Source organism: Symphalangus syndactylus, chromosome 1, assembly GCF_028878055.3.
Source record: "Symphalangus syndactylus isolate Jambi chromosome 1, NHGRI_mSymSyn1-v2.1_pri, whole genome shotgun sequence".
In the NCBI taxonomy this organism is placed as follows: domain Eukaryota; kingdom Metazoa; phylum Chordata; class Mammalia; order Primates; family Hylobatidae; genus Symphalangus; species Symphalangus syndactylus.
In genome coordinates, this window is record NC_072423.2 from 95,788,872 (window position 1) to 95,806,953 (window position 18,082).

Consider the following 18,082-nt stretch of genomic DNA (forward strand, 5'->3'; position numbering starts at 1 on the left):
CCAGACGATGGGTAGCCGGGCAGAGGCGCTCATCACTTCCCAGATGGGGCGGCCAGGCAGAGGCGCTCCTCACTTCTTCCCGGATGGGGCGGCCGGGCAGAGGCGCTCCTCATTTCTTCCCGGACGGGGCGGCCGGGCAGAGGCGCTCATCACTTCCCAGATGGGGCGGCCAGGCAGAGGCGCTCCTCACTTCTTCCCGGACGGGGCGGCCGGGTAGAGGCGCTCCTCACTTCTTCCCGGACGGGGCGCCCGGGCAGAGGCGCTCCTCATTTATTCCCGGACGGGGCGGCCGGGCAGAGGCGCTCCTCACTTCCCAGATGGGGCGGCCGGGCAGAGGCGCTCCTCACTTCTTCCTGGACAGGGCGGCCGGGCAGAGGCGCTCCTCACTTCTTCCCGGACGGGGCGGCCGGGCAGAGGCGCTCCTCACTTCTTCCCGGACGGGGCGGCCGGGCAGAGGCGCTCCTCACTTCTTCCCGGACGGGGCGGCCGGGCAGAGGCGCTGCTCACTTCCCAGACGGGGCGGCCGGGCAGAGGCGCTCCTCACTTCCCAGACGGGGCGGCCGGGCAGAGGCGCTCCTCACTTCTTCCCGGACGGGGGCGGCCGGGCAGAGGCGCTCCTCACTTCCCGGACGGGGGCGGCCGGGCAGAGGCGCTCCTCACTTCTTCCCAGACGGGGCGGCCGGGCAGAGGCGCTCCTCACTTCTTCCCGGACGGGGCGGCCGGGCAGAGGCGCTCCTCACTTCTTCCCGGACGGGGCGGCCGGGCAGAGGCGCTGCTCACTTCCCAGACGGGGCGGCCGGGCAGAGGCGCTCCTCACTTCCCAGACGGGGCGGCCGGGCAGAGGCGCTCCTCACTTCCCAGACGGTGGGTGGCCGGGCAGAGGCGCTCCTCACTTCCCAGACGATGGGTGGCCGGGCAGAGGCGCTCCTCACTTCTTCCCAGACGATGGGTGGCCGGGCAGAGGCGCTCCTCACTTCTTCCCAGACGATGGGTGGCCGGGCAGAGGCGCTCCTCGCTTCTTCCCGGATGGGGCGGCCGGGCAGAGGCGCTCCTCGCTTCTTCCCGGACGGGGCGGCCGGGCAGAGGCGCTCCTCGCTTCTTCCCGGACGGGGCGGCCGGGCAGAGGCGCTCCTCATTTCTTCCCGGACGGGGCGGCCGGGCAGAGGCGCGCCTCACTTCCCAGACGGGGCGGCCGGGCAGAGGCGCTCCTCACTTCTTCCCGGACGGGGGCGGCCGGGCAGAGGCGCTCCTCACTTCTTCCCGGACGGGGCGGCCGGGCAGAGGCGCTCCTCACTTCCCGGACGGGGCGGCCGGGCAGAGGCGCTCCTCACCTCCCAGACGATGGGAGGCCGGGCAGAGGCGCTCCTCACCTCCCAGACGATGGGTGGCCGGGCAGAGGCGCTCCTCACTTCCCAGACGGGGCGGCTGGGCAGAGGCGCTCCTCACTTCCCAGACGGGGCGGCCGGGCAGAGGCGCTCCTCACTTCCCAGACGGTGGGTGGCCGGGCAGAGGCGCTCCTCACTTCCCAGACGGTGGGTGGCCGGGCAGAGGCGCTCCTCACTTCCCAGACGGTGGGTGGCCGGGCAGAGGCGCTCCTCACTTCCCAGACGGTGGGTGGCCGGGCAGAGGCGCTCCTCACTTCCCAGACGGTGGGTGGCCGGGCAGAGGCGCTCCTCACTTCCCAGACGGTGGGTGGCCGGGCAGAGGCGCTCCTCACTTCCCAGACGGTGGGTGGCCGGGCAGAGGCGCTCCTCACTTCCCATACGGGGCGGCCGGGCAGAGGCGCTCCCCACCTTCCAGATGGGGCGGCGGCCGGGCAGGGGCTGCAATCCCAGCACCCTGGCAGGCCAAGGCAGGCGGCCGGGGGGTAGAGGCTGCCGCGAGGCCAGACCACGCCACCGCACTCCAGCCCGGGCAACACCGAGCACTGGGTGAGCGAGACTCCGTCTGTAGTCCCAGTACCTCGGGAGGCTGAGGCGGGCAGAGCACTCGGCGTCAGGAGCTGGCGACCAGCGTGGCCAAGATGGCGAACGCGTGCCTGCATCCAAAAGAGAAAAGGCAGGCAGCGGTGGCGCGCGCCGGCAGTCCCAGGCAGTCCGCGGCGCGGGCAGCAGCAAGCTGAGTAGATTGTAGCCTGGGCCAGAGAGGGAAAGGAAGGAAGGAAGGAAGGAAGGAAGGAAGGAAGGAAGGAAGGCAGGCAGGCAGGCAGGCAGGCAGGCTTATTTCTTCTTAAAAAAATTTTTATTGCTTGATATAATAGTTATGCTGAGGCCAGGCATGGTGGCTGATGTCTGTAATCCCAGCACTTTGGGAGGCCAAAGCGAACGGATCATGAGGCCGGGAGTTCAAGAGCAGCCTGGCCAATATGGTGAAACCCCATTTCTACTAAAAATACAAAAATTAGCTGGATGTGGTGGTGGGCGCCTGTGGTCCCAGTTACTCAGGAGGCTTAGGCAGAAGAATCGCTTGAACCCAGGAGGCAGAGGTTGCAGTGAGCCGAGATCGTGCCACTGCACTCCAGCCTGGGCGACAGAAGGAGATTCCGTCTCAAAAAAAAAAGAAAAAAAAAAAAACCTTACGCTGATAAGCTGATAAAAGACTCCTTATCTTTTAGATTCTTTTTCTTGTGATGAATGGAATAATCTAATGTCTGGGATTTGCTTCAAAGGTGAGGGAAATGGACGAGAATGTACATGAAGCAAGATCAGCTTGGGTGCTGGGTGGGGCTGGGAGTATCTAATTTTGTATATGTTCAGAATAAAGAGGGTTTTTTTGTTTGTTTTTGTTTTTTGAGACGGAGTCTCACTCTGTCACCCCGGCTGGAGTGCAGTGGTGTGATCTCTGCTCACTGCAACCTCCGCTTTCCGGGTTCCAGCAATTCTCCTGCCTCAGCCTCCTGAGTAGCTGAGATTAGAGGAACAACAACCTTGTTCCAAAACTCACAAAGGGGTTCCGTCTGATGGTGAAGATGCTTCCAAGATGTCTGTGAAGACTTTGCTCACAATTGTTCTATAAAATGTATTCAAGACCTAGCTACTCATGGATGGGGGCTGAGGCTGGAGCACTGCTTGAGCCCAGGAGTTCAAAGCTGCAGTGAGCTAAGAAGGTGGCACTCCCAGCACAGGCAATACGGTGAAACCCCATCAAAAAATACAAAACATGTAGCCCGGCATTGTGGTGCGTGCCTGTAGTCCCAGCTACTTGGGAGGCTGAGGTGGGAGGATCCCTTGAGCCTGGGAGGTCAAGGCTGCAGAAAGCTGAGATCACGCCACTGCACTCCAGCCTGGGCGACAGAGCAAGATCCCGCCTTAAACAACAATAATAACAATAACAAGACAAGGTCCCACTGCATTCCTGCCTGGGTGACAGAGGAAGACCCTGTCCCTAAAAATAAATAAATAAATATAAAATGCATCCAAACCAGGACTGTGGCTATTAATTCCTACTACTGCCATTGTTGATGGTGACTATGCCACACGGTGCAGGTATCACCTCCACCGTACAGAAGAGGCCACATGCTGTTCCAATGAGAACTCAGGACCCAGAGCCATCACCAGGAGAAGCAGAAGCTAAATGAGATGTTTGGAATTCCAGCCGGTCTCAGCTGTGGCAAGAGGGAGCACTTATCTCTGTATATTTGGACATCTGTGGGCGGTGTTTATTTGCTGGGAAGTCTGGGTCTCTTCCCCTGGGGCTGCTAGAAGCCATGGCAGCCGAAGGACACAAGCTGGAGGAGGGTCAGGAATGGGCAGCCTGAAGCAGACACTGAGGTCAGGCAGGGCGTGGTGGGTGAGAACTAACCGCAGACGCAGTGGTGTCAGAGGTGGCCTGGCCATAGGGAGGGTCCTGGGCAAAGCTTGGACAAGCATCTCTGGGCTTTGATTCTACATTTAAGCTGTTATGTGCAGGGTCACACAGACCTGGGTATGAATCTTGGCTTCGCCACTTGCCAGCTCCAGTGTGGCTCATGGCTGGAAGATCCTGTGTTCTCATCTCTGAAAATGTCTCATCTATGACAATGTCGGGACCAAGCTTATGGGTTGTCCTAAGGGATCAGTGAGGTGATGTTCGGAAGCTCTTAGCACAGGGCTAGGTGTGCCAGGAGCACTTGAAACCTAGGGGCTGCCACCACCATAGCTGCTCTCTTTTAGACGACAGATGTCCAGTTCTAACAAGACTGAATATGTCAAATTTCTGTATGAAAGGCACCATAAACACAGTAAAAGACAAGAGACAAGGGAATAAAAGGGTAACATACAGAGAGAAGTCTGGGCGCGGTGGCTCACGCCTGTAATCTCAGCACTTTGAGAGGCTGAGGCAGGCAGATCACTTGAGGTCAGGAGTTCAAGACCAGCCTGGCCAACATGGTGAAACCAGGTCTCTACTAAAAATACAAAAGTTAGCTGGGCGTGGTGGCGGGCGCTTGTAATCCCAGCTACTTGGGAGGCTGAGGTAGGAGAATCACTTTGACCCAGGAGGTGGAGGTTGCAGTGAGCCGAGATTGTGCCACTGCACTCCAGCCTGGGTGACAGAGCAAGACTCCTACTCGAAAAAAATAAAAATACAGTGGAGAAGTCTGACAAATACTAGCTCAGCCAGGTGACCAAGGCCAACACCAGCAACATGAGGGTTACGATGAAAGTGGCACTTTCCCTCTATGATCTTTTCACCTAAAACCCATAAGCCTGCCCTAATCATGAGAAAGACAAATGCCAATTGAGGGACATTTTGCAAAACAGATGGCAGTCCTTCTCAAAACTGTCAAGGTCATTTAAAAAACAAACAAGGAAACCTGTAATCCCAGCTACTCAGGAGGCCAAGGTGGGAAGATCACTTAAGCCTGGGAGTTAGAAACCAGCCTGGGCAACATAGCAAAACCTCATCTATAAAAAATAAGTAAAATTTAAAAATGGTTTTAGACTTGGCCCAGTGGCTCATGCCTGTAATCCCAGCACTTTGGGAGGCTGAGGTGGGCCGATCACTTGAGGCCAGGAGCTCGAGGCCAGCCTGGCCAACATGGTGAAAGCCCGTTTCTACTAAAAATACAGAAATTAACCTGGCTTGGTGGTGGGCGCCTGTAATCCGAGCTATTCAGGAGGCTAAGGCAGGAGAATTGCTGGAACCCAGGAGGTGGAAGTTGCAGTGAGCCGAGATCACCCCACTACACTCCAGCCCGGGCATCAGAGCAAGACTCCATCTCAAAAAAAAACCCCAAAGCTGGGTGTGGTGGCTCACACCTGTAATCCTAGCACTTTGGGATGCCCAGGCAGGCAGATCACCTGAGGTCAGGAGTTCGAGACCAGCCTGGCCAACATGGTGAAACCCCGTCTCTACTAAAAATGCAAAAATTAGCCAGACATGGTGGTGCACACCTGTAATCCCAGCTACTCGGGAGGCTGAGGCAGGAGAATCACTTGAACTCAGGAGGTGGAAGTTGCAGTGAGCTGAGATTGTGACACTGCCCTCCAGCCTGGGCGACAGAGTGAGAATCCGTCTCAAAACAACAACAACAACAACAACAACAACAACAAAAAACCCAAAACACAAAACAAAACAAAAAAAAGTTTTAAATGAGGATAACCAAGAAACTGTCACAACAAAGAGGAGCTTAAGGAGACATGACGAGTAAATGTAATGTGGTGTCCTGGGGGAGACCCTGGGACAGAAGAAGAACGCGTGTGGTAGATGCATCTGACGCCAATAATGTAAGCATACACTGAGAAAGACGTAAGAAACACGTGTGACGGTCCTGAGCTAAGGAATCCGAGAGTGGCCACTCTAGAGATTCACCCCTTATCTGTGAAGAACCCTTGGTCCATCCCTTGGAACTCAGGTCATGTACAGGGTCAAGGCCCTCTGCTTTGGGTTAGGTGGAGGTTGCTAAGTTAAAATGCTATATAAACTGCATGCTGTTTATAAACAGTAGCAGTTCTCTTGTCCAGCCTGCTGCCACTGGACTGTCCTCGTATGTAAGTCCCCTTTAATCAGCCCTGTGTGTCAGCCAGGGGTGGTGGCTCGCACCTATAATCCCAGCACTTTGGGAGGCTGAGTGGGAGGATTGCTTCAGCCCAGGAGTTCAAGACCAGCCTTGGAAACTCAGTGAGACTCCATCTCTACAAAAAATTTAAAAAATTAGCCGGGAGTAGTGGCATACACATGTAGTTCTAGCTACTCGGGAGGCTGAGGTGGGAGGATCACTTGAGTCCAGGAGGATGAGGCTGCCGTGAGCAGTGATCATGCCACTGCACTCCAGGTTGGGCAACAGAGCAAGACCTTGTCTCAAAAAAATAAAAATAAAAATAAATAAATAAATAAATAAACCCTATGTCTCGTTCACTGCCTCCAGGTCTCTTCTTCAGCCTCTTGGACACGGTGCCATCACTATTGGCATCAATAGGGGTCAGGCACGACAGGACAGTAGGTAAAAACTAATGAAATCGGAATAAGTTACGGACTTAGCAATAATGTATCAATATTGGTTCATTAACTGTGACAAATGTATAATAATAACAAAATAATAATAGAGGAAGCTGGGTGTGGGCTATATGGGAGCTCTGTACTATCTTTGTGATTTTTCTGTCAATCTAAAACTATTCTAAATTACATAATATACTAAAAAAAAAAAAAAAAACAGGCAAGAGACAGCCTGGGAGAAAATATTTGCCATATAAAAAACAAGGACACTTCATCTATACAAAAAATAAACAAAATTAGCCTGGCGTGGTGGCATCCGCCTAGAGTCCTACCTACTCAGGAGGCTGAGGTGGGAGGATGCCTTGAGTTCAGGAGGTTGAGGCTGCAGTGAGGAGAGCATTTATAGGCAGAAAACATAAGAATGCCTATAATTTTCTTTTTTCAGATGGAGTCTCGCTTTGTCGCCAGGCTGGAGTCCAGTGGCACGATCTCGGCTCACTGCAACCTCCGCCTCCTGGGTTCAAGCGATTCTCCTGCCTCAGCCTCCCGAGTAGCTGGGATTACAGACACTCGCCACCACGCTCGGCTAAATTTTGTATTGTTAGTAGAGACGGGGCTTCACCATGTTGGCCAGGATGGTCACGATCTCTTGAGTCGTGATCACCCACCTCGGCCTCCCAAAGTGCTGAGATTACAGGAGTGAGCCACCGCGCCTGGCCTATTATTTTTTTTTTAACCCAGTAGAAAACAATCCAGCAGGAAAATGGGCAAAAGAAGGAAATGGCAAGTTCACAGAGGAGGAGACAAACAGGTCAATACACATATGAAGAGATGCCTAACCACCCTGTCATCAAAGAATGCAAATGAAAACAACAATCAACCATCATTTCTCCCAATGACATTGGTAAAAGTTAGAGTAAATTGAAGATGTCCCGTGTTGAAGAGGACATGGGGAAATGAGTGGTGTAGGCAGATAAAATGGTACCACCTTTGGAGGAGGCAATTTGGCTATAAGTTTTCTTTTCTTTTTCTTTTTTTCTTTCTTTTTTTTTTTTTTATTTTGTGAGACAGAGTCTTGCTCTGTTTGTTGCCCAGGCTGGAGTGCAGTGGCACGATCTTGGCTCACTGCAACCTCTGCCTCCCTGGTTCAAGCAATTCTCATGCTTCAGCGTCTGGAGTAGCTGGGACTAGGGGAACAAAGAAATCATTGCTCAGCTTTGGGTTTGAACTGATCTGCACCATGCCTAGCTAATTTTTGTATTTTTAATACAGACGGGGTTTCACTGTGTTGACCAGGCTGGTCTCACTCTCCTGACCTCATGATCCACCTGCCTCAGCCTCCCAAAGTGCTGGGATTACAGGCATGAGCCACCACACCCAGCCTATGACTTTTAAGATAAAAATGCACATGCCCAGTGTGTTTCTTGCTGCATTATTTGTAATAGCAAAAATCAGAAACAACCTTAGTCCATCAATAGAAGACTAGGATGCACACACACAATGAAATACTCTGCGAATGACAAAAAAGCCTGAGGGGTGCTTACAGTGCAAATAGAGCAATGATCCCCGTTAACACTGTGCAGCACTCATGTGCCAGCCTCTCTCAAAATGTAATTTTCACAACTCTGTGAGTTAATTACTATTATTATCCCCATTTTACAGATGAGAAAAACCGAGGCAGAGAGGGGTTAAGTAACTTTTTCAAGATTGCACACTTAATAAATAGCACAGTGAGGATCTGAACCCAAGTAAGCTGCTCTAAACAACAACAGGCTGGGTGCAGTGGCTGAGGCCTATAATTTCAACACTTTGGGAAGCCAAGGTGGGAGGACCCCTTGAGTCCAGGAGTTCAAAACTAGCCTGGGCAATATGGTGAGACACCCATCTCTACCAAAAAAAATTTTTTTTAGTTAGCTGGACGTGGTGGTACACACCTGTAGTCCCAGCTACTTGGAAGCCTGAGGCAGAAGGATCTCTTGAGCCCGGGAGGTTGAGACCAGCCTGGGCAACATAGCAAGACACTGTCTCTACAAAAAAAAAAAAAAAAATTAGCCGAGCATGGTGGCACATGCCTGTAGTCCCAGCTACTTGGGAGGCTAAGGAGGGAGGATCCTTTGAACACAGGAGATCGAAGCCACAGCGAGCTATCACCACGCCACTGCATTCCAACCAGGGTGATGGAGCGAGGCCCTGTCTCACAAAAATAAAAATAAAAACCACGACCACCAGCTATATACACGCTCACACACACACACACACACACACGTACTCACACACACGTACCCACACAAATCTGTGCGCATATGCATACATATATGCAAATACATAAACAACACCTGAAAGGTCTCCACAGCCCAGCAACCTGATAAGCATCTTACCTTCCCAGGGCAAAGTGGGAGGATGGGGGAGTGGATAAGACTTTGACCGGATCTGCATTAAAGACTATTATTTTGATTCTGTGGGGTTTTTTTGTTTGTTTGTTTTTCCTTTCATTCCTCTCTTCCCTGCAGCTGCCCCACCCGCAGCACACAGACACTGGCCACTGGACCATCTCTCCCAGCACTACCTCCTGGGAGGGCGGATGCAGGGGAACAAAGAAGTCGTTGCTAAGCTATGGGTTTCAAATTAGACTTTTTCAAAGCCCACAGCAGGAACAATGGCCTTGAGAACAAGCCTCCCGTGTAGGAGCCTTTCATGGCTGGGCTGTTGAGGGAGAAGAGGTTTGTTGAGAAAAGAGCCACAGGCTCACAGCCAAAGGTGTACAGCAGCCACATAGGAATAGAAGCAGCTGAGGGCAGGTAGGCATATTTTCCTGCTCCTGAGGTAGCCTGAGGCCTTGCCCCAACCCGACATTCTCTCCATGCCCACCTCCCCGGGCCCTGCCCCCGGGAGTGCTGAGTGCCTTCAAGCCCCTGGGAGAGTAACTTAGCCATGTCTGAAAAACCAGAAATAAAAAAATAAAACCAGAAAGGTCAGGAGGCTGAGTCTGGGTCCTCAGGCCTCAGGAAGCTGCAGGGGGACCCCTGCCACCACCCTTGTATCCCATGGAGATGGAAGAGCTTCTAAATGTTTCTCGAGCCTCATAAGGATGGGAGAGGGTTGCAGGACTAGAGGACCTGGCACCAGGAAGGGAGGCTGCTGCCCGCCCTCATGTGGCCTGCCTACCTGTTAACAGAGGCCTCGTCAGGCCCTGGCCATCAGGGACCAAGGCCAGTGTCCAGGAGCTGAGAGGCAAGAGGCCCTCAGGGGAAGGACAGAGAAAGGTGTGGGGACTAGGTGCCCCCTTCCTAATGCTGGGACCAACTTAAACCTGTGGTGCTTGGCTCTGCCCTGGGACAAGAGGATAAGGGGCAGGGAGAAAAACTGGTTTCATGAAATTCAGTGGGTTGACAAAATACAATAGAATCAAATCAAATAACAGAGTATTACTTTATGAAACTTTTGCTACATGATTATTGATTAAATGTGCTGGTTTCAAAGTGCACTGGATTTCCCACTGTCAGTCAAGGCCAAAAATATGGGAAAAATTTTCTCAAGGACTACAAAAAGTCTCCGTGTAGATCAGGCTGGTGAGATGAGTTTGATTATTAGAGAGTTAGAAAGGGTTACATTTTTCATACCAATTCTTATCTATAAGATCTTAAACTACAGCCATTTGTTTGATTTTTGGCACAGTGAGGATATAAGCGTATTACTTCTGTAACTTAAAAATGTTACTGGCCTGGTTCGGTGGCTCACGCCTGTAATCCCAGCACTTTGGGAGGCCAAAGGGGGCAGATCGCCTGAAGTCAGGAGTTCGAGACCAGCCTGACCAACATGGCGAAACCCTGTCTCTACTAAAAATGCAAAAATAATTAGCCAGGCGTGGTGGCAGGCGCCTGTAATCCCAGCTACTCCAGGAGCCAAGGCACAGAATTGCTTGAATTCGGGAGGCAGAGGTTGCAGTGAGCTGAGATCACACCACTGCACTCCAGCCTGAGTGACAGAGCAAGACTCTGTCTCAAAATAAATAAACAAATAAATAATGTTACTGAATGTCCCTGACATCAAAAAGGGCCTAGTGGGCCCAACAGGCACAAGGTTGGCCATTGTGATAGGGGATGGTAGGAGCTCTAATTGGTTAAGATAAAGGCATATATAAAGGACTCTGAACCCGGCCATGGGGGCAACAGACAGTGGGTAGAAATGGCACTTGGGATGAAGAGGGGTCTCAGCCGAGTTGAGTATGAGTTAGGCAGATGGGGAAAGCACTATCGAGGCAGAGGATAAAGTTCCTGGAGGGCATGAGATCTCCCTGTCCAGTGGAGTACAGTGTGTGGCCCCATCCTCCTCCAGGTTAGCCCTAAAATGCTGTGTCGAACAAGGTCCATGATAGACTGGGTAGGGCAGGCGGGTGTCCAAAGCAAGGTAACCAGAGGTCAACCCCAAAGGGCAGTGCCACCTGGGAGATCCAAGGCATGGGCACCGGGCGACACACAGGGTGCAAGGTCAGTGTTAGGATTTCATGTGTCCCCCAAAATCCACATGTTAAAGCTCTACCCCAATGTGACTATTTTTGGAAATAAGGCTTTTCAGAGGTAATTAAGGTTAAACAAGGTCATAAGATTGGGGCTGTAATCCAACAGGACTGGTGTCCTTACAAAAGGAAGAGATGGCCAGGTGCAGTGGCTCACGCCTGTAATCCCAGCACTTTGGGAGGCCAAGGTGGGCGGATCACAAGGTCAGGAGATCGAGATCATCCTGGCCAACATGGTGAAACCCCGTTTCTACTAAAAATACAAAAATTAGCTGGGCATGGTGGCTCGTGCCTGTAATCCCAGCTACTTGAAAGGCTGAGGCAGGAGAATCACTCGAACCAGGGAGGCAGAGGTTGCAGTGAGCTGAGATCGCGCCACTGCACTCCAGTCTGGCAACAGAGCAAGACTCTGTCTCAAAAAAAAAAAAAAAAGAAAAAGAAAAGGAAAGAAAGGAAAAAAAAGAGGAAGAGGCTCCACGAGGCAAAGAGAAAAAGGCCAGGTGAGGACATAGGGGAGGGCAGCCTTCTACAAGCCAGGAAGAGGGCAGAAACCAACCCTGATGGCATCTTGATCTTAGGTTTCCAGTCTCCAGAGCTGTAAGAAAATAGATTTTTGCTGTGTAAGTCATCCAGTCCATGCTGTTTTGTTATGGCAGCCCCAGCAGACTAATATTGTAAGTACGGGAATAATGAGTCAAGATGGCTCAAGGAGAGAGGCAGGACCAGGTATGTAATTTGCAGGGCCTCGTGCCAAATGAAAACGCTGGACTCCCCTTTCAAAAATTATTGAGAATTTCAAGGCTGGGCACGGTGGTTCATGCCTGTAATCGTAGCACTTTGGGAAGCTGAGGCAGGAGGATTGCTTGAGCCTAGGAGTTTGAGACCAGCCTGAATAACATAGTGAGATCTCATCTCTACAAAAAATTTTTTAATTAGCAGGGTGTGGTGACACACACCCATTGTCCCAGCTACTCAGGAGGCTGAGGCAGGAGGATCCCTTGAACCCAGGAGGTTGAGACTGCAATTGTCAGAGGTGTTTGAACCAGAGCAACTCTATCTTGAGTAGGGGTTTGGTAAAATAAGGCTGAGACCTACTGGGCTGCATTTGCAGGAGGTTAAGGCATTCTTAGTCACAGAATGAGACAGGAGGTCAGAAGGAGATACAGGTCATAAAGACCTTGCTGATAAAACAGGTTTCAGTAAAGAAGCCAGTGGAAACCACCAAAACCAAGATGGCGATGAGAGCGGCCTCTGGTCGTCCTCACTGCTACACTCCCATCAGCGCCGTGACAGTTTACAAATGCCATGGCAATGCCAGGAAGTTACCCTATATGGTCTAAAAAGGGAAGCCATGAGTAATCCACCTCTTGTTTAGCATGTAATCAAGAAATAATCTCATGCCTGTAATCTCGGCACTTTGGGAGGCCGAGGCAGCCAGATCACTTGAGATCAGGAGTTCAAGACTAGCCTGGCCAACATGGTGAAACCCTGTTGCTACTGAAAATACAAGAAATTGGCCAGGTATGGTGGTGCACACCTGTAATCCAGCTACTCAGGAGGCTCAGACAGGAGAATTGCTTGAACCCGGGAGGCGGAGGTTGCAGTGAGCCGAGATCGTGACACTGCATTCTAGCCTGGAAGACATAGTGAGACTCCTTCTCCAAAAATAAAAAAATAAAAAAAAAAAGGACCATAAAAATGGGCCACCAGCAGCCCTTGGGGCTGCTCTGCATATGAAGTAGCCATGCTTTTGTTTCTTTACTTTCTGAATAAACTTGCTTTAACTTTATCGATTCGTCCCAAATTTTTTCTTGTGCAAGATCCAAGAGCGTTCTCTTGGGGTCTGGACTGGGACCCATTTCCGGTAACACCATGGGCGGTGATTGCGCCACTCAACTCTAGCCTAGAGCAACAAAGCTAGACCCTGTCTCGAAAAAAAAAAAAAGAGAGAGAGAGAGAGAATTTTAAGACAGCAACAGCAGAGCATTAACCATGTACTGGGCCCTGTGTGCAAGCTCAGGTTTTACACCTGTGAAGCCAACCCTAAAGAGAGGTTCTGGATGGAGGCGTTTAACTAGATACAGAGGTCAGAGGTCTGTGCCTAATGCAAGCTGGAGTCCTCATGTGTGCTCATGCACAGAGGTAGGCACGCATACAACCAGTTCAAACAGCAAGCAGAACACAAGCAGAGAGGAAATCGAGTTGCAAAGGCAGAGAGATTACTTCCACAGGAAAAGTAAAGTGAAGAATGAGCAGCCATCAGAGATGCATTCTTAACTGTCAATATCTCTCACTCTTCCCCTTCTCAAGGGCAGGTTTCGGCAGCCATGTTCATATGTATCAGGTGACCCCCACTCTCTTGGGCATTGTGGGTTGGAGGAGGGCTGATCACCTGACCAAAGTCAGCCAATCAGAGCTCTCTCCTGACACTGGCTCAGGTTGAAGTTCTAGAAAATGTTAATCGGGGGAGGTGTGGCTGGCAGAGAAGGAAAAAGGAAGCTGAAGGGCATTTGGGCTCATAATGGTCTCTCCAACTCTGATCCTGCCCTTTATGGACATTTGGCAGCGCTGCTGCCTTGAGGTGCCTTGCAATGCTGGATCTTTTTGTTAAAGCCATCTCTGTTGCTTCAGCCAGCTTGAGTGGGTTTCTGTTACTTGCTAGGGGTTGGGAAGGCTTCACCGACGAAGGGAAAATGAGTCAGGTCCTGAAGGATGAGCAAGATACGGGAGTGGACCGCATGGTGAGGCAGTGGACTTCCTGGTGGGGTTAAGGGCGCCTGAACACCTGGGAGGCAAGTTGAGGCCAAGACCTGGGGTGATCGAGAGGCAGGGTAGGCTACCCAGTGAGTAGGCCAAAGGAACCACAGTAGGGCTCCAGATCTCCTGACCCAGAGGGGCTGGGACGGGAAGGCCAGAAGACACTCATCCCTAAGGGGAGCCTGACACTGAGGAACTCTCATGCCCTGCGTCAGGCTCACAGGCGAAGGGCCTTCCCAGGGACTGCACCATGGCCTGTCCCCAGCCTTACCCAGGGGCCTCTCAGGTTCTGCAGGACCCAGGGGTCACAGCTGTGTGGGGTGCTCCACTGAGCACTTCCTTCAAACTCCTTCAGGTTTGCTATTTTTATCTGCGGAGTTCTCAGTTCCTGAGTGGGAGGCAATAATAAAAGAGAGTGGGTGGGGAGGAGGAATTCGTATATTTCTTTTCTTTTTGTAAATTTTTTAATTTATTTTTTGAGACAGAGTTTCACTGTTGTTGCCCGGCGTTGGAGTGCAACAGGGTGGCCTCGGCTCACTGCAACCTCCGCCTCCCGGGTTCAAGCGATTCTCCTGCCTCAGCCTCCAGAGTAGCTGGGCTTACAGGCATGCGCCACCACGCCTGGCTAATTTTGTATTTTTAGTAGAAATGGGGTTTCCCTACATTGGCCAGCCTGGTCTTGAACTCCTGAACTCAGGTCATCTGCCTGCCTCAGCCTCCCAAAGTGCTGGGATTACAGGTGTGAGCCACTGCACCCCGGCCTATTTTTTAAAAAGTGGATTTGGAAAGAGGGTTTTTTCCTTTTCATTTTTGAGAAGAAGCACTTCCTTCCTGATCCTGAGGAAGCCCTTCCCTTTTTTTTTTTTTTTTTTTTTAAGACAGAGTCTCGCCCTGTCACCCAGGCTGGAGTGCAATGGCCTGATCTCGGCTCAGTGCAACCTCCGCCTCCTGGGTTCAAGCGGTTCTCCTGCCTCAGCATCCCGAGTAGCTGGGACTAGAGGCACGTGCCACCACGCCCGGCTAATTTTTGTATTTTTGGTAGAGACGGGGTTTCGCCATGTTTGCCAGCCTGGTCTTGAGCTCCTGAACTCACGTGATCCGCCCACCTCAGCATCCCAAAGTGCTGAGATTGCAGGCTTGAGCCATCGCACCCGGCCAGGAAGCCCTTCTTAATCTGATTTTTCCTCCTTTCAGTTATTTTATTCACTGCTTATTCATCAACTCTTTACTATTACTTGTTACTATTGGTTTGAATCCCACCTCTGCCACCTGCTGGTGTTTATTCTTGGCTACATTTCTTCTTTTTTTTAGATACAAGTTCTTGCTCTGTTGCCCAGGCTAAGTGCAGTGTCGTGATCATAGCTCATTGCAGCCTCAACCTACCGTGCTCAAGTGATCCTCCCACCTTGGCCTCCAGAGTATCTAGGACTACAGGTGTGAGGTGGCTACATCTCTCTTTTTTTTTCTTTTTGAGACAGAGTCTCTCCCTGTTGCCCAGGCTAGAGTGCAATGGCATGAGCTCGGCTCACTGCAACCTCTACCTCCTGGGTTCAAGCGATTCTCCCACCTCAGCCTCCCGAGTAGCTGGAATTACAGGCATGCGGCATCATGCCCGGCTAATTTTTGTATTTTTGTAGAGACAGGGTTTCAACCATGTTGGTCATGAACTCCTGACCTCAGGTGATCCGCCTGCCTCAGCCTCTCAAAGTGCTGGGATTGCAGGCATGAGCCACTGCACCCAGCCTGGCTACATTTCGTAACCTCTCTGTACCTCAGGTTCCAAATGTGTAACCTGTGGGCTGATAAAGGAACCTTGGTGATAAGAGTCCTGGGAGGATTGAATGAGCCAATATGTGTAATGCACTGAGAATGGTGCCAGGTATATAAGGACTTCATGCATGTGGGTTCTTGGGGCTTTTGTTGTTGTTGTTGTTGTTTTGAGACAAGGTCTGGCTCTGTCGCCCAGGCTAGAGTACAGTACATCTTGGCTGCCTGCAACCTCGCCCTCCCAGGCCCAAGTGGTCCTCCACCTCAGCCTCCCGAGTAGCTAAGACCATAGGCATGTGCTACCACGCCTAGCTAATTGCTGTATTTTTGTAGAAATGGGGCCTCACTTTGTTGTCTAGGCTGGTCCCGAACTCCTGCGCTTAAGTGATCCCCTTGCTTTGGCCTCCTGAAGTGCTGGGGTTACAGGCGTGAGCCACTGTGCCCCGACCTTGATTGATTTTTTTTTTTTATAAAGGCTGGAGGGCAGTGGCTCGATCTTGGCTCTGCAACCTCTACCTTCCAGGCTCAAGCAATTCTCATGCCTCAGCCTCCCAAGTAGCTGGGACTACAGGTGTGCGCCCCCACACCTGGCTAATTTTTGTATTTTTAATAGAGACTGGGTTTCACCATGTTGGCCAGGCTGGTCTCGAACTCCTGGCCTAAAGCGATCCACCCACCTCAGCCTCCCAAAGTGCTGGGATTATAGGCGTGAGCCATTGTGCCCGGCCCCAGCCCTTGATTTTTAAATACTGACAAAACACCTGCTATATGCTGGGCCCGAAGGCTAGAGAGATGAATAAGACACCTCATCTCTGCTTCAAGTTCCCAGCATCTAGTAGGAACAGGCACAGGAATAAATAATTCCAGGACAGACACTATAAATGTGTTAGAGGGAGAGTCCAGCTGTTGTGGGAAAGGGGAGTGAGCGCCTTGCTGGAGCATTGTGGAAGTCTTCATGGGACAGAGTTTTTTTTGTGTTTTTTTTTTGAGACGGAGTCTTGCTCTGTCGCCCAGGCTGGAGTGCAGTGGCGCAATCTCGGCTCCATGGGAGAGAGTTTTAAAGGATGAAGAGTTTACATCCTCTGGAAAGAAGCAAATAGAAGGCATTCCAGGCAAAAGGAACTGCATCGAGTAAAAGCATGGAGGCAAGAAAGGGCTTGGTGTGTTTGAGAAACAGTGAGTAGGGCATGGTGGTGGCCGAATCTTAAAGTGTGTGGCCCATGGACAGTGACAGCAGGACAAGAAACTGAAGTGACAGGTGAGAAAACACTGAAACCATCTGACCTTTGATTTCTGGCTTTACGGAGACATGTAGAGAAAAGGTTTTGTCCCTCCCAGGCTAGAAGAAGGCAGAACTGAGTCCTAGGGATTACCCTGAAGCAGCATCTCCACTCATCCACTCTGCCCCACAGCAACATCTGTGCCATTTCTCTCCCAGACTCCCTCATGGTGAGGCGGGTGGTGACAGTGTGACTTCTGGAGCTAGCCACCTTGCCCAGGTCCAGGCTCCAGCTCTAACATGCTGGGCCCCAAGGGCCGGACAGGAGAGATTGCAGCCAAGACGGGTAGTGTCCAGACAGTGGACAGCATGATGTAGCCAAGCCCCAGTAACCCTCGGGTGCCCCCCACCCCTCCCTGGGCTCTGTGCCCAACCCTGAGCTCATGCCTCTTCATCTTGCCAGGCCTGTTCCGGCTCCGTGTTAACTGGCTGCCCAGTACCCTGCTGGTGACACCTGCCACCACCTCCAAATGCCTTCTGTGGCTGCCCCGTATCCTGCTTATGCCAGTGAGGCCCTGGGACCTGTCGCTAGGCAGCCTGGGAAAGGGCAGCTTCCAGCTGTGGCTCAGAGCCTGGGGAGGGGTCAGGAGATGCGTTCCTGTGGTTCTTCTGGTTGTCCTGTGTTAACAGGCGTATGTCGGTGATGGTGCCCACATCTTTTTTTGTCTCGACTCCTAGAACAAGTTGAACCAAAGGAATTCCAGACCTGGGAAAGTGGAGAAAGAATTTTGGGGTCAGAGCCATTTAAGACTTTGCCTAGGGCCTGGGTCTTCTTTCTCCTAAAGGCCCCATCCCACAGCATGCCACACAAACGTCACATAACACACAAACACATGTCGTATTTCACAGTAAGTAGAATTCTTTATCAGACTATGTTCAGGTGCAGTATTCTAGTTGACAACATATTTGTGCACGGTCAATATTAACTTTAGCTAGGTGCAGTAGAACCTACCTGTAGCCCCAGCTTCTTGGGAGGCTGAAGGGAAGGGTCATCTGAGCTCAAGAGTTTGAATCCAGCCTGGGCAACATAATGAGACCCCCATCTCTAACAAAATGAAATGAAATAATAAAGTGTATGTATATTAACTTTGATTTTCTTTTCTTTTTTTTTGAGACGTACTTTTGGTTTTGTCACCCAGACTGGAATGCAATGGCACGATCTTGGCTCACTGCAATCTCCACCTCCTGGGTTCAAGCAATTCTCCTACCTCAACCTCTTGAGCAGCTGGGATTACAGGCACGTGCCACCATGTCTGGCTAATTTTTGTATTTTTAGTAGAGATGAGGTCTCACCATGTTGGCCAGGTTGATCTCGAACTCCTGACCTCAGGTGATCCACCCGCCTGGGC

The 18,082-nt window shown here is 51.5% G+C and overlaps 1 long non-coding RNA gene across 1 annotated transcript; it reads left to right on the forward strand.

The window, feature by feature from the left end:
• The first annotated feature begins 13,408 nt into the window (after nucleotides 1–13,408).
• On the forward strand, nucleotides 13,409–17,819 carry LOC134737301 (uncharacterized). The gene is made up of 3 exons (XR_010122046.1): nucleotides 13,409–14,042; nucleotides 14,999–15,121; nucleotides 16,469–17,819. It is a non-coding gene; the product is annotated as an uncharacterized lncRNA (long non-coding RNA).
• Nucleotides 17,820–18,082: the final 263 nt, after the last annotated feature.